Raw genomic sequence first — 13,293 nt, forward strand, 5'->3', positions numbered from 1 at the left:
TGTTAAACACTCTGCTTTGAAGAGTAAACGCGCGCAGTGAATGCATGGAGAAAGTGAGTTTTGTAGACTGCATTTTCTATGTGTGTCTCCGCTCTATACATTGGCTTGCTTGCGTACTTTCTTTATGCATGAAATATAAATTCTAAGCGCTCTTTAGATACCGCGCTCAGACTTCACGATGTATCCGTCTCACCTTAGGGATGGTGCTCGCTCGCCGAGCGGGCGATCTGTCGATGCACCGCTATGCCGTATCGAACTTTGGGTATTCGTCATCTAAAACGAGATCGGGCCTCGCAAAGACCACCACCCATGGTGAAGCATTAACTTTTCTTGCAAGACAACGTGAAGCCACCGACGGCGCCTCAAGTACTTAGTGACGATGCGAAGCGACGGCACCAAAAACAATGCTGGAAGCCGGTCGACAAAGCTTGGCACACGTTGTTGTTGTTGTGGCTGTAGGAAGCACGAAAATAAAATGCACGGGCCTGCTACTGGCTGAGCCACCTCCGCTGCCGCGTTCGGACAGAAAACTGATTTAAACTGATTTATTTATAGGAAGGGAAAGGCGCGGTAACTGTCTCACTTGTTTTTCTGTGGACACCGCAACCGCGCCGTAAGGGAAGGAAGGAAGATGGGAGTGAAAGTGGAAAAAGAGAAAGAGGAACCGTAGTGGAAAGCTACGGAGTAATTTCGACCACCTGGGGATATTTAACGTGCGCTGACATCGCACAGCACACGACGCCTCTTCGTTTCGCCTCCATCGAAACGCAGCCGCCGAGGTCGGGTTCGAACCCGGGTACTCCGGCACAGTAGTCGGGCGTCTTACCACTACACCCGAATAGAGGAGAAAGCAAAGGAAGATGGAAAGACGCGCGCCGCAAAAACCAGCCGTCGTCCCCCACCGAAGCGGTGGCGGGTGCAATGACGGCCTACAACAGATAAAAATTCGTCGGTGACCTACCTGTCCCAGCCCCATCAGGGGAGTACCAGGACGCTCACACGTGCCCGCCAAGTCACCGTGTAGCATGAGGTGATGCTGGAAAAAAATGTGTGTATAGTTAAGTCTCGTCGCGTGACAGGGCAACCATCTACTGCCGGAGCCGATGCCTGTTTTGGGGATCTGCAGTGCTCCGTGCGAGACGAGTTCGGAATGTCGTCCAGTGTTTGCGATTGAATCTATAGTTCTACGTCGGACCTGACGCGTGTAGGAGATCGACACCGCGAGGTATTTTTGTTGCGTCTTTGTATTCATAGTAAGCAGGTCATGACTAGCGCTCTGGTGATTTATCTACACCCAGCTTAGTGCTGTGGTAATCCTCGAGAGGTCGATTGGGCATACCCACTGGTGACAGAGGGGGGGAGGGGGGGGATAGGCCGAGACACATGGCGTCAGCTGAGAGACGCTGAAAAGCGTATTCCGCAAAAACATTTGGTGCAACTTTGGCAGATTAAAATTTTAAACAAATCGGTTCCCGGGAGATGGGTGACTGAATATGTGATGGAAGCTATATGTGCAGAGTAGGAGATAGATCGATTGCGGATGAATTTTGAGCGTGGGCAAGAAAAGTTATAAACCCAGAAATATTTCGTAATTGAAGCAGTCGGGTTTTGAAACGAGTTTTGATTGACGCAGTGCATATGCCTGTTAAATGTACTCTCCAAGGGAAAGGACGAACCTAGTCTATACTTCGTCTCACAAGATATCTGCAGCGCTGCGAAAGGTAGAGGAGCCCTTGCAATTATGATCCGAAGTGCCTCTCGCCCCCTGCGCACTATAATAGAGAATTGTGCTCCTACTGTCATGCCCGCCAATTTGGGGGGCGAAAGGCGCGTAGGAGCGCAATTGCGTATTGTAGTGCGCGCGATCCTGATTAGACCGGAGTGCACCACTGTTTTTCGGTGTGCTGCAGATAGCTTGTGAGACGAAGTATAGACAAGCGTCAGTCCCTGATGTCAGTGGACGTGCGGCGCGCTGGCGACAGCAGTGACTTTCGTGGTGTAGACAAAAAGGCTTGGGTCGTCTGCATTGGATGCGCGGTGGTTGCTGTGCTTTCGGGCGTAATTCCCGATATGCCTCCAAGCTGTGGTGCGGTTGGTTGCGCCACAAGGCACGAAAAAAGAAAATAGCGCCTTTTTTCACATGTTTCTTGCGGTCGGATAAAGTTGAGAGTGAAGAGCAGCGGCGTTGAGCGCGACAAGTAGACCCTTCGGCGATTGATTGCCTACCTTCTCGGCGAACGTGCGTTGCACTTCTGCATTGGAACTTGATCAGTTAGTTTGCAACTATTAATTGTCGCGACGTCTTTTTCGGCCGCACGGCGAAGAGCGCAATAACAAACGCCTGCGGCTCGTGCACGTTTTGTTGTATTCACTATACCAAGTCATAAGAAGCCGCGCTGAGAGTTTCATTCACCTGTGCCCGTCCATATATGCACGGGCACTGTTTCGTACAAGAAAGGACACAAAAGCTGCTGCGAAGGTAACTGCTTTTACTTTGAGTGGTCGCTCCAGCGCGATATTGCCGAAACAGGCCTGAACTTATGAAGCAGCTTTTCTCCTATATCACTTTCGTGAGTTTCAACGAGTGACTCTTCATCCCCGGCCCTAAAAAGCGAGTAAACATCGCTAGGATCTGGCAAAAGTCACACAGCGTTGATTATTAAACTTTCTTTTTGAAGGTCATATGATTTTGACGAACAAATTAAAGATCCACGTACACGTAGCTCTGATCAAGCCGTATATATTTAAGTATGGTATATATGGTACACAGAGTTTTATGTCCAAAAGTGGAATCGGCTATGAGGGGTGAATAAGAAGTTTCCAAGTATATTAAAAATTCTTAGCAGATCGTACAAATTTCGCTGCAAGCGATCGTGGAGAACGTTGCATTTACGCTCATACACCTCTCTTATAGAGCAAGAAGAACAAAATGAGAGCATTCTTACGGGCCTTCATGTATTTATCAACCTGTGAATGACCTTGTCTGTACGTCTGTACGATGAAACAGACATCAAACATCGTTTTTATCGAGCATGATATGAAACAAGTAGGCAGCGCGCGCACTATAGGTTTGTTACAAGAACTAAAAGATTGAGTTCTTATTCAGTGAAGTTGTGACTTAAGTTGCCGGTGCACTGAACTAGAAAGATTTCTAGTCCACTATAGTTATTGGTAATGTTCTTTAGAGTGAAGGTGCTTGGAGCAGCAGAAAACCCACCAAAATCCAAATGTCTTCCCAGTGTGACAGGCTTTGAGGCCGGCGACACCGAGAAAACCAGTCTGCCGACTGTCGGCGTCCGAGTCTTCGAGAGTTCGGCCGCCGAGCAAAAACTTTCTCGAAGCGCGAAGCCGACTCTGTACACCACGTCGACGGCGAATACTTTTCTGCACTAATATACGTAAAGAATAGTATTGATGCATATATCCTGACCAAAACGCAAGCGTGAGCCGCCAAAATACTCAGGGCCGCTGAATGCGTGTGGAGTATCAACGGCATGTGTTTGGGGCAAGTGAATTCGGGGCGCATAGATTTGCGGCGCGCGTCGAGACCGTGAGCAACCGTTCCGCGTTTCCGAACTGCACAGAATTGTGCAAAATGAACACAGTACGTGACAAAGAAATGATGAAAAAAAAGCGATTATTTTTCTGAAGCCTGCCTAGAGCTTGCGATCCTACAGCACTTCGATCGTTGATAACGTCTAGCCGCTGCGTCGCTACTTCTCAAACAAATTTCAACGCTACGTTACGCATCACGCAATAAAGTTTTGTTCCATAATTCAATGTGTTTCGAGAATTATATGCGCAAAAAGTGCAGAACTTGCGTTTGAACTTTACAACAGAACCAACAGCAGCCGTGGTTCCGCGGCCGGCCCTGTGAAGAAATCCGCCGAAGGTTTTACCTGCTACTGAACTACACAGCATGATTCAAACTCAGCAAGCTGGACAGTCTACGGTTAAGCGAGAAACGTTCTACTGCCTTTGCGACTTTCACACCGCAAGACGGTATATCAGCTAAAACCATATCTTTACCTCTGAAAGTACTAGCTAGGTCTCACTTTTGTGGTGCAGTGGCTAGTAAGTTCGATCCTGCACAGAGTGCAGGCGGTAGAGTTTTTTTTTTTTTCCAGCTTTTAATATGCACTGTCTTTTATTCGCCGTGGACAGCTTTTGTTTTTCTACTACTGACGTTCTGATCCGGCAACCAGAGCCGTAAAATACTGGGCGCTATTCAGTCTCGGCCATGCATAATCACGACTGTTGAGGCGCTTGTTTTGGTATGGTCGATATATGAAATATAATTAAACGTAAGCGTTCCTTAACATAGCAGTTATGAGAAAAAAAAGTAAAATAAGATAGGGAGTAGCTTCAGAAAGGAGAACTTCGCATGGCAGAAAAATAAAAGGATTAAGAAAAGGAACGGTATAATGACACGAGAAGAGAGTAAGAATGAGTGGGCTTAGTCGGTAGCGAGGTTTCGCACGTTGTCTCGATAGTGTGGCGTAGGAGTTGGGCGACCGTCGGCCGACAGCCGTCATGCGAGCGACGCGCCGCCGACACCGACTGTCCGCCGACTGTTTCCGTCGGCGCAGTGTGACATAGACGCAGACATCAGGAAGACGCGCTGTTGGCAGACCAAATCGGCGTCATGTCGTGAGAGTGTGACAGGCCCTTTAGGAGAATTGGCGACAGATCAACGAAAAGTAACCGATGATGGTTTGGGTCCCACACAGAGCGGGACCAAAGGGCCAGACCAGACCAGTTTGAGTGAGGTATGCAGCAACGTAATTCGCATGAATGACAAAATTATGGGATCGCGGTCTTCACTGTTTCGGGTGAACTGATGATGCTGACAGGCGGTTGAGGAAGCAAGCTCTGAGGCCGAAAATGGGTCCAATAGTAAAAATTATCTGCGAACTGACTTATTCATATTGCTTTGCCTCCATAGAGTATGGAAAACGAGAATGGCTGTGAGACACGCGGACGTGGATGCTCGCTCCGCGAGGGGGTATTTCATTGAAAGTGTCAACAACCTGATCGCCATCTATAATGCGCGCAGTGACAAATATGAATGGATGCCAGTTTTGAGCGAACTGGCAAACCTAAAGCTGTTTTGACACTTTTTCAAGCCTTACTTTTGCTGGAGCTCTTCGTGGTATTGTACTTTGACTTTGCCCCACTGTAAGTTTCATTAACAGGAAATAAAGAAAAAAAAATGCACCGCCGCCCGACTACTGTGCCGGAGTTCACGGGTTCGAACCCGACACGGCGGCTGCGTTTCGATGGAGGCGAAACGAAGTGGCGTCCGTGTGCTGTACGATGTCAGCGCACGTTAAAGATCCCCAGGTGTTCGAAATTACTCCGTAGCCCTCCACTACGGCTCCTCTTTCTCTCTTTCCACTTTCACTCCCACCTTCCTCCCTTCCCTTACGGCGCGGTTGAGGTGTCCACAGAGGAGGAGTGACAGATACTGCGCCTTTCCCTTCCTGTGAACCAATTATTATTATTATTAGGAAAAAAGTCTGAGATAAACACTACATACCCGAGCACTGAGCAAATAAAACATATGTTCGAATCCTGTATTTGCACTTTTTTCTGATTTTTTAAAATGACAATATTAAAATATGCTACCACTATATTTCTCGGGGATGTCCCCTTTAAGGTTGCATCATGTGATATTTTTAATTCTTAATAGCTGCAAAACTAACCGGAAGCAGAGCCACGAGGTGACAGCATGACAACGGTTACACTGGTTAATTATTTTCACCGTAATAATTTTCTGCCTTTAGTGAGTGTATGTAGCTTTAGGTTGCGTGCAGAGACACCTCACGGTAACAATCGCCGTTTAACCCGCTGAGAGGCAGCCAATGAGGAGAAAGAAATTGCGGGACCGTACCGTTGAGGAGACGGAATTACGCCTACGCGATAGTTCACCGCGGAAGTTCTATTTTTTTTTTCTCAAACAGCACAAGAACGTGTTGCTTTCAAGTAGCTGTCAGCAACAAAAAACGAAAACAGCAGATAATTAAAATAACACGGCTCTGAATCTGACTTCGGCACTCTCGCAATATTGCAGGAATTTATTCCTTCCAAGTTTGCACGCAACAATGCTATTTTAAAGTCACCATGGCATGTTAGAAGCAACTGCTTTTAGCAGATGCTACCCATAAATATGCGGCTAAAAAAAAAAAGCCTTGTACATTGAGCGTAAGCAATGCACCATACGCCGAAATGCACCAAAAAAACCTCCGCACTTAAGATCAAGATGATCGCTTACATTGCTCTCTGTGGAGAGTGCTTGGACGGACTGCACTAATACACTTGCAATAAGTCGCTGCTCTTCCAAAAGACAGCGGTCGCGAGAGGTCATATGAGACCCCGCAGCTTCTTGTATTCCTCCAGGTTCAGGGAGCGTTTCGGAAGTGCTGGCCTTGCACTCGTTGGTGGCCTTGCACCCATTGATGGCCTTGGCACGGCCGAAGGCGCTGTGGAGACCGAGGTGTCCAGGTCCATTTTGATGTCAAAGTCATGTGCTGAAAACATGTCCTCCTCATTCCGATGTGGCTGCTGGTTCTGCTGCTTGCGCACAGATTCAACTGGAGCTGCGGTGACCACCGGTTGCTCTGGTTTCTTCTCGGGTGCTGGTGGCGGTGGTGCCACAGACTTGGGGTCCGCTGTCCGTGTCTTAGTGACCAGACTTGGAGCACACTTTCGCCTTGTGAAAGGGTCGTCAGCCTTGTCCTTGTTTAGTCTGGCCTCTTCCAGAATGGCGCGCTCAATTTGCACAATGTTCTTCAGCCGATTGCGCTCGTTTATGTAGCTGATGGCACTGATTGTACTCGTACGTTGCTTGTCCAGCTCCCGAGCACGCTCCTCAAGCTGCTCTAACTCTCCTGATAGCCTTTGTGATTCTCCGTGGTCTCCCTTCTGGTCTGCCATTTCTTTCTGCTTCATGAGCTGGGTCTTTCGGACAGCATAGTTGTGTGGATTTTGCTGGAAGCGCTGTTTCTCACTCACAATGATCTCTACATCCGACTCCTTGTACTGGTAATTGAGAGCATCCTGGATGTCCTTTGCTTTCCTTGCCACCTCTTCCATAGTGGGAAATAAGACCCCCTCGAGTGTCATCAGTTCCCTCCACTTCTGGAACTCCGAGTCGCAGAAGTCTTGGTTGGAAACAAACTCAAGTCTAAAGACCCTCTCCTGTTTACCGTGCTTCAGCCGTAGCGCCTTGTTTGTGCGAGCACGTCCCAGGGAGTACACTTTTGCAGTCTCAACCACATCCGTGATCTGTGCCACTCTGTACACAGCGCGACCATTGTACGAGCCAATGCCAATACGCACAAAGCAACCAATTACTGTTTTAGCAAAAAATGGCGCATGCACCCAGCGTTCAAGCTTGTGACGCGACAACCGTATCTTGCTAATTTCTTCTTTTGTGGCGGCTATTTGCGGCTTGGCTTCTTCCTCGTCAGTGGATGAAGAGGATGAGCGGTGGCATTCTGATGTGTCACCTCTAGCTTTATCATCATGTTGGTCATCATTCCTGCCAGAGGCATCATCATCATCGTCCGAATAAATGTCACTTGCCTTGAGCTTCTTGGATGTCTGAGCTTGAAACTCCTCGTCGTCCTGGGATTTCCGTTTCTTCTGTTCCTCCTTCTGCAGTTGTTCCTGGAGCTGCTTTCGCTTTTTCTCGCGCTCGGCTTTGAGATCCTTGATGGCTTGTGCCTTCTTGCCGAGCTTGTCCTTTCGCTCCTCGACCATGCGACGCCTCTCTTTACATCTTGAGCTGGCCGACACGCCTTCTCCACCCTTACTGCTGATGGAACTGCCTTCTTCCTTCTTGGCTTTCCGCTTCTGCACGTTGCGCTTGGCAAGCCTCAGCTTCTTATTGATCTCGAAGCGCGTCTTAAGCACCTCTCTCTTCTCGATGCGATTAAACAGTTCCTGCTCACGTTCTTTCTCGGTCATCTGCGCCAGGCGTAACTGGTCCTCCTCGTCACCCATAAGGTTCTCGTCGTAGCCATCGTCAAATTCCTCCTCTTCGGTATCGTCATCGCTGCCACGGCCGCCGGCAGGTGCCGAGGAACCGCCGCCAGAGTCCGAGACTTTGCCCCCTTCGGGGACGGATGAGGACGATGCGCTGCTTTTGTTTTCGGCATCGCTACGTGTCGAGCGGTTCTTGCGAACCGTTTTCTTCGGCAGCTTGCCTTTACGAGCTTTGGTGCCTCCCTTTCCATCAACGGTCCAGTCGTCGTCGCTCTCGGACGTCTCCGAGTCGCTGTATGCGGCCGCGCCCAGCTTAGAGCTCTCCTCGGGCTGCGACTTCTGTGGAGAGCTCTCGGACTCGGATCTTATCTTCTTGGCGAGCAGGAGCAGCTCGCCGTCCAAATCTTCAGGGCTGTCACTTTCCCCGCTACTGGACTCCGACACAACCCGCTTCTTACGCTTCATGCTGCAGGGCTAGCCTACCTTGACGACGAGAGTCAGTCTTTCGCGGACTCACGCGCCTGGGCGATGTTCTCCGGCTTGGCACCAATGCACTGCCGCTACAAGCACTCACTGAACCAAACGGAGAATATCCGTGCTTCAACAACTTGGTCCGGGCGATCGTTTCTTCAGTGATTTCTATATACTGTGAGAACTTGTCAGCTTGGAGACCGAGCGATGACACAGCCAACAATGGCGTCGAGGAACGAACGTTGATGATTATGATTCACAAAAGAGGATGAAGTTTCATCACATGAAAGGTGATGATGAGTAAACACAGATGTGGATGAAGTTGACAAGTTCTCACAGTATGTAGAAATGTGAAAAAAAAAAAAAATCTTGTATCGTAAGGAGTTTTTTAGTCGAAGGCGCCATATTTTGCCCTTTGCGAAAAAATGAGCAAGAAACGATTTAGTTTCGCGCGAAATATTTATCGCTTGTCGGAAATTTTATTTTGTAAGAAGAAATTAACCTCAAGTATAAAATGCGTTTAGTATCGGTGTAACTGAACATATGGCTGCGTTTTCTTGGTTTTGCGCAGCCCAGTGGTCACATGCCATGTTGAGCCCTGCCGCTGTGGTGGTGCAGTGCAGTGGTTACGGCGCTGCACTACTATGCCCAAGGATCCGGGATCGAATACCGGCCTCGGCGGGCACTTCTAGATGGAGACGAAAAGCTAGGCGCCCGTACGCTGGCTATGCGATTTCAGTGCACGTTAAAGAACCCCAGATGGTCGAAATTTTCGGAGTCCTCCACTACGGCGTCTCTCATAGCCTAAGTCGCTTTAGGACGTTGAACCACACGAACCAAACCAAACTAAACATGCCATACTGATGCTCGACGCCTTGAGACCGGGGCTTTGGCCGCCGGCGTGCGCATTCTCTAATGACGGCAACTCTTGCGGCGCTGTTGTTGATGTGGGTGGTGGCTGTAGGAAGAAGGAAAAGAAAATGCACGGGCTTGCTACTAGCTCTGTAGCTGAGCCACCTCCGCTGCCTCGTGCGGACAGAAGAGAAAATAGAGAAAGAAAGAGGGGAGAGAAAGACGCGCGCCGCAACAACAGCCGTCGTCCACCACCGAAGCAGTGACGGGTGCAATGACGGCCTACAAGAGATAAACATCGGTGGCAGGCTAACCCCCGCCGCAAGCAGCGTTGACCTACCTGTCCCAGCCCGATCTGGGCAGCCCCGCCAGGGTGGTGCAGTGGTAAGACGCCCGACTACTGTGCCGGAGTACCCGGGTTCGAACCCGACCTCGGCGGCTGCGTTTCGATGGAGGCGAAATGAAGCGGCGTGCGCGTGCTTTGCGATGTCAGCGCACGTTAGAGATCCCCAGGTGGTCGAAATTACTCCGTAGCCCTCCACTACGGCTCCTCTTTCTTCCTTTCCACTTTCACTTCCACATTCCTCGCATCCCTTACGGTGTGGCTGAGGTGCCCACAGAAAACAAGTGAGACAGTTACTGCGCCTTTCCGTTCGTATAAATCAATCAGCCCCATCAGGGCCAGGACCACCCACCCTTCACCTCCTGCCCGCCCGCGGCGCTGTCGCCTATCTCGTCAAGTGCCGCCTGGAATGCGCATGCGCCACTTTGGCTGCAGAACTGGGCGTGTCTACTCGTCGTAACGTGTGCGCTGGCCGAGAGAAGTTTTCTGCGTCGCGTCATGGGTCGTTAGTCGAAATGAAACAATGCAGTTTACAACTGCTGCCTGACCCGACAGCTCTGGCCTCGTTATTACTGCCACGTGTGAGATCTACCAGAATTTTTCTGGTCTTCGCGAGTTGTAAAATGTCCGTTTAAGGTTTAAGGTATTGTAGCCCATGTAAAGCAAGGAAAAGAGAAATATTTTTTTTTTTCGAGAAATGACGCCACATTTGGAATTTCTAGATCGAGAAAGCTGCGCTTACGATTATATATGCATGCCGCGATGAAGCGAAGTTTCCTGAAGACGAATTGCATTGGAACTTATTGTTTTGTACTCTCTTTAAATAGGCCTCTTGAAGTTATTTTATTTGCCATGAATTGTCGCATTACTTCTCAATTTGCTTTTTACGCGACAGCTGTAAGGAGCCCGTGAGGCGGAAAAAGCCAGCGTCGCAGTCGCCATCCAGCGTCTCTCATGCGGTGGTCGGAAATAATTCCAGGATCCTGAAACAAAAAACAAAAAGGTGGCAACAAATAGGACGAAGTGTAGAGGCGTATCATGCCGTTCAGTGTGACCTGTTCATTTAGTGGCGATCGTAAGTCGTAATCAGTAATTGTAATATGTAATCGATATCCTTGCTTAATGATCGACATTTCGGATTTGCAATTGACATATTATGTCTTATTCATTAACCGAACCTGTAACCGCTATCGCGTTCAACATCCTTTTTTTTTTTCTTTTTTGCGTGCCACTTAATTGTTAGAGGGTCTAGAGGTCACTATATATACTGTGCTCTGCTTCCTCGGCGTTGGTGACGCGGTGCGAAATCTCTTCTGCGCGAGTGGCAATAAGAGCGGTTTCCTCTCGGCTACTATCTTCCGGAAAGGGTTTGTTCATTCCCACGTTATCCCGCTTCTCGGCCGGCTCGGCCAGGAAGCCGCAGAACTTCGAGTTCGCCCCGATGGCAACTCTTTGTCTCACTCTCTCGCCGCTCTCTGAGATTTGCAGTTTCAAGGAACCGCCTCGTTGCCTCGCTTTGTTCTCTTCTTCTTTCCTCCTCACCGACTTGCCACATTGTTGCCCAAAAAGAAAAAAGAAAAAAGGTAGACCGAGCTCTCGGAAAGTATGGAGACGAAGGTTGGAAAGGGAGAAGGGGTCGCGCGACCCAAGTGTTACGCCGAGATGGCGCGGAGGTTCGTGCCGTGCCGGCTCCGACAGATGTAGTATATACCGCCGGACGTGCATGGCTGGCCTTGTTAGAGGGAGGATTACGCCGTCCAAAGTAATTGAGACGATTGGGCGCCGAGCTCCACTGGCAACCGCGCTCCAGTCCCGTGCCGCCCCGACGGGGCCCCCAAAAAAGGCAAGCCTATAAGGAATAGCTGCCGGATAAATGAGCGCCGAGGAGTCGAGGTCTCGTTCGCTGCTGCTGTTGCTGGAGCCACCGCCGCGACCGACCCCGCCGTTGCCTTTTTTCTTACTTTGCTCGTGGCACATAAGGGGAGGGGGGTTTGAAACTGGGCGCTCCTCCTAATGATGTCTCCTCCCTGCTGGAAGCCGCAGACGCGGCCCAAAAAGAAAAGAATGAAAGAGGCGTAAGGAACACTGGGTGCATCGCAGAGAGTCATACATATAAAGGAGGGCCCCTAAAGTTCTGCTCGAGACGACGAATTCGCTTCAATACGGCGTGGCCTTCCTCGGGGGATCCGTTGAATTAACGCGGAGAGCGCCCGGTTGGCCGTCCTAATCGCTGCCGTGATAGCGCTGGATTCTGGAAAGGGGCGCTCCTCGGTCGTGCCTTGCGCGTGGGCTTTGCTGGCGTTGACGGCAGCCGCGTCCGGAACTGTGCGCGTATTGGCCATTCTGGGCATTCCTGTGCAGCGCGCGGAGGCTCTTCGGTCGCCGGCGGCGAGATTGCGCCTCTTAGTGAAGGGTCGAAAGAAGGAGTGGTCCTTCGGCACTCCTCGTACCTCAATGTTGGAGACAATGCAGTAAAGTTGAAAAGCGCCCCTCGCACTTTTGGCAGGGAATTTTAGTTTGGTTTTAACCCCCTTACGGCACTACTGACGGCATTCTTCGCCCTTCCTCCGAAGCACCTGCAATGATAGGACCCGCAAAGTAGCTATATACATCCGTTTCGAATGGCACAGGAAAAAAAAAAAAAGACATACCGAAGAAAGTACACACGCGCTTATGTAAATTGATTCTTGTCACTTCCATGAAGAGCGGACCCGCCGGGGTGGCGCAGTGGTAAGATGCCCGACTACTGTGCCAAAGTTCCATGGGTTCGAACCCGACCTCGGCGGCTGCGTTTCGATGGAGGCGAAACGAAGAGGCGTCCGTGTGCTGTGCGATGTCAGCGCACGTTAAAAATCCCCAGGTGGTCGAAATTACCCCGTAGCCCTCCACTACGGCTCCCCTTTCTCTCTTTCCACTTTCACTCCCACCTTCCTCCCTTCCCTTACGGCGCCGTTCAGGTGTCCACAGAGCAAGTGTGACAGATACTGCGCCTTTCCCTTCCTGTGAACCAACCTTCTTCCATGAAGTGCGCCTCCTATTTTATGTGTTCTTCTCCGCCCACGCGTCTATTTTGCGATGGAGCCGAAACGCAAAACGCCAGTGGCTAAGGGCATATAACTACATCGAAAGTGCTTTCTTAGAAATATCAATTCTGTGACTTTTCTCTTTGGTGATATTGTTTCCTGGCAGGTAGAGGCATTTCTCGCCGAGAAAAATTGAATTTTGATCAATTTTCCCGCCAATAAATTTGTCTAAATTCACGACGTCCAGACTAAAACTGGCTCTGTGATTAACTCTTTAAAGATATTGGTCCTATACCCTAGCTTCTGAAATCGGACTTAAAAAAAAAAAAAAAAAGCAAATGTTAAACAACGCAGCTAACCCAGTTTTGACAAACGGTAGCTATATAAGTTTTTCTGAGTGTTGCAAGTGCCACGTGTTCAGCTGACGTGATCGCAAGCCTATCGCTTGATCTGTGACGTTGTGACAACGGTCCTCATGGGGTCGAAATCATTCCGGAGCCTTCCACTACGGCACCTCTTCTTTCGATTCCACCTTCCTCTCCTCTTATGGCGCGGGTCGGATGTTCACCCGGCTTGCCCCGCCGGGGTGGTGCAGTGGTAAGACGCCCGGCTACT

At 49.8% G+C, this 13,293-nt stretch overlaps 1 protein-coding gene and 1 pseudogene across 3 annotated transcripts in view; one reads left to right on the forward strand and one right to left on the reverse strand.

Annotated features, from left to right (window-relative positions):
- Positions 1 to 13,293, forward strand: part of Tmtc3 (Transmembrane O-mannosyltransferase targeting cadherins 3) — a 329,866-nt gene that overhangs the window by 237,439 nt on the left and 79,134 nt on the right. The gene's annotated exons all lie outside the window — the stretch shown is intronic.
- LOC146192356 (RNA polymerase-associated protein RTF1 homolog pseudogene) lies at positions 6,364 to 8,454 on the reverse strand (annotated as a pseudogene).

The sequence above is a fragment of the Amblyomma maculatum genome, chromosome 4 (assembly GCF_055883805.1).
Source record: "Amblyomma maculatum isolate TAMU_Amacu chromosome 4, ASM5588380v1, whole genome shotgun sequence".
Lineage (NCBI taxonomy): Eukaryota > Metazoa > Arthropoda > Arachnida > Ixodida > Ixodidae > Amblyomma > Amblyomma maculatum.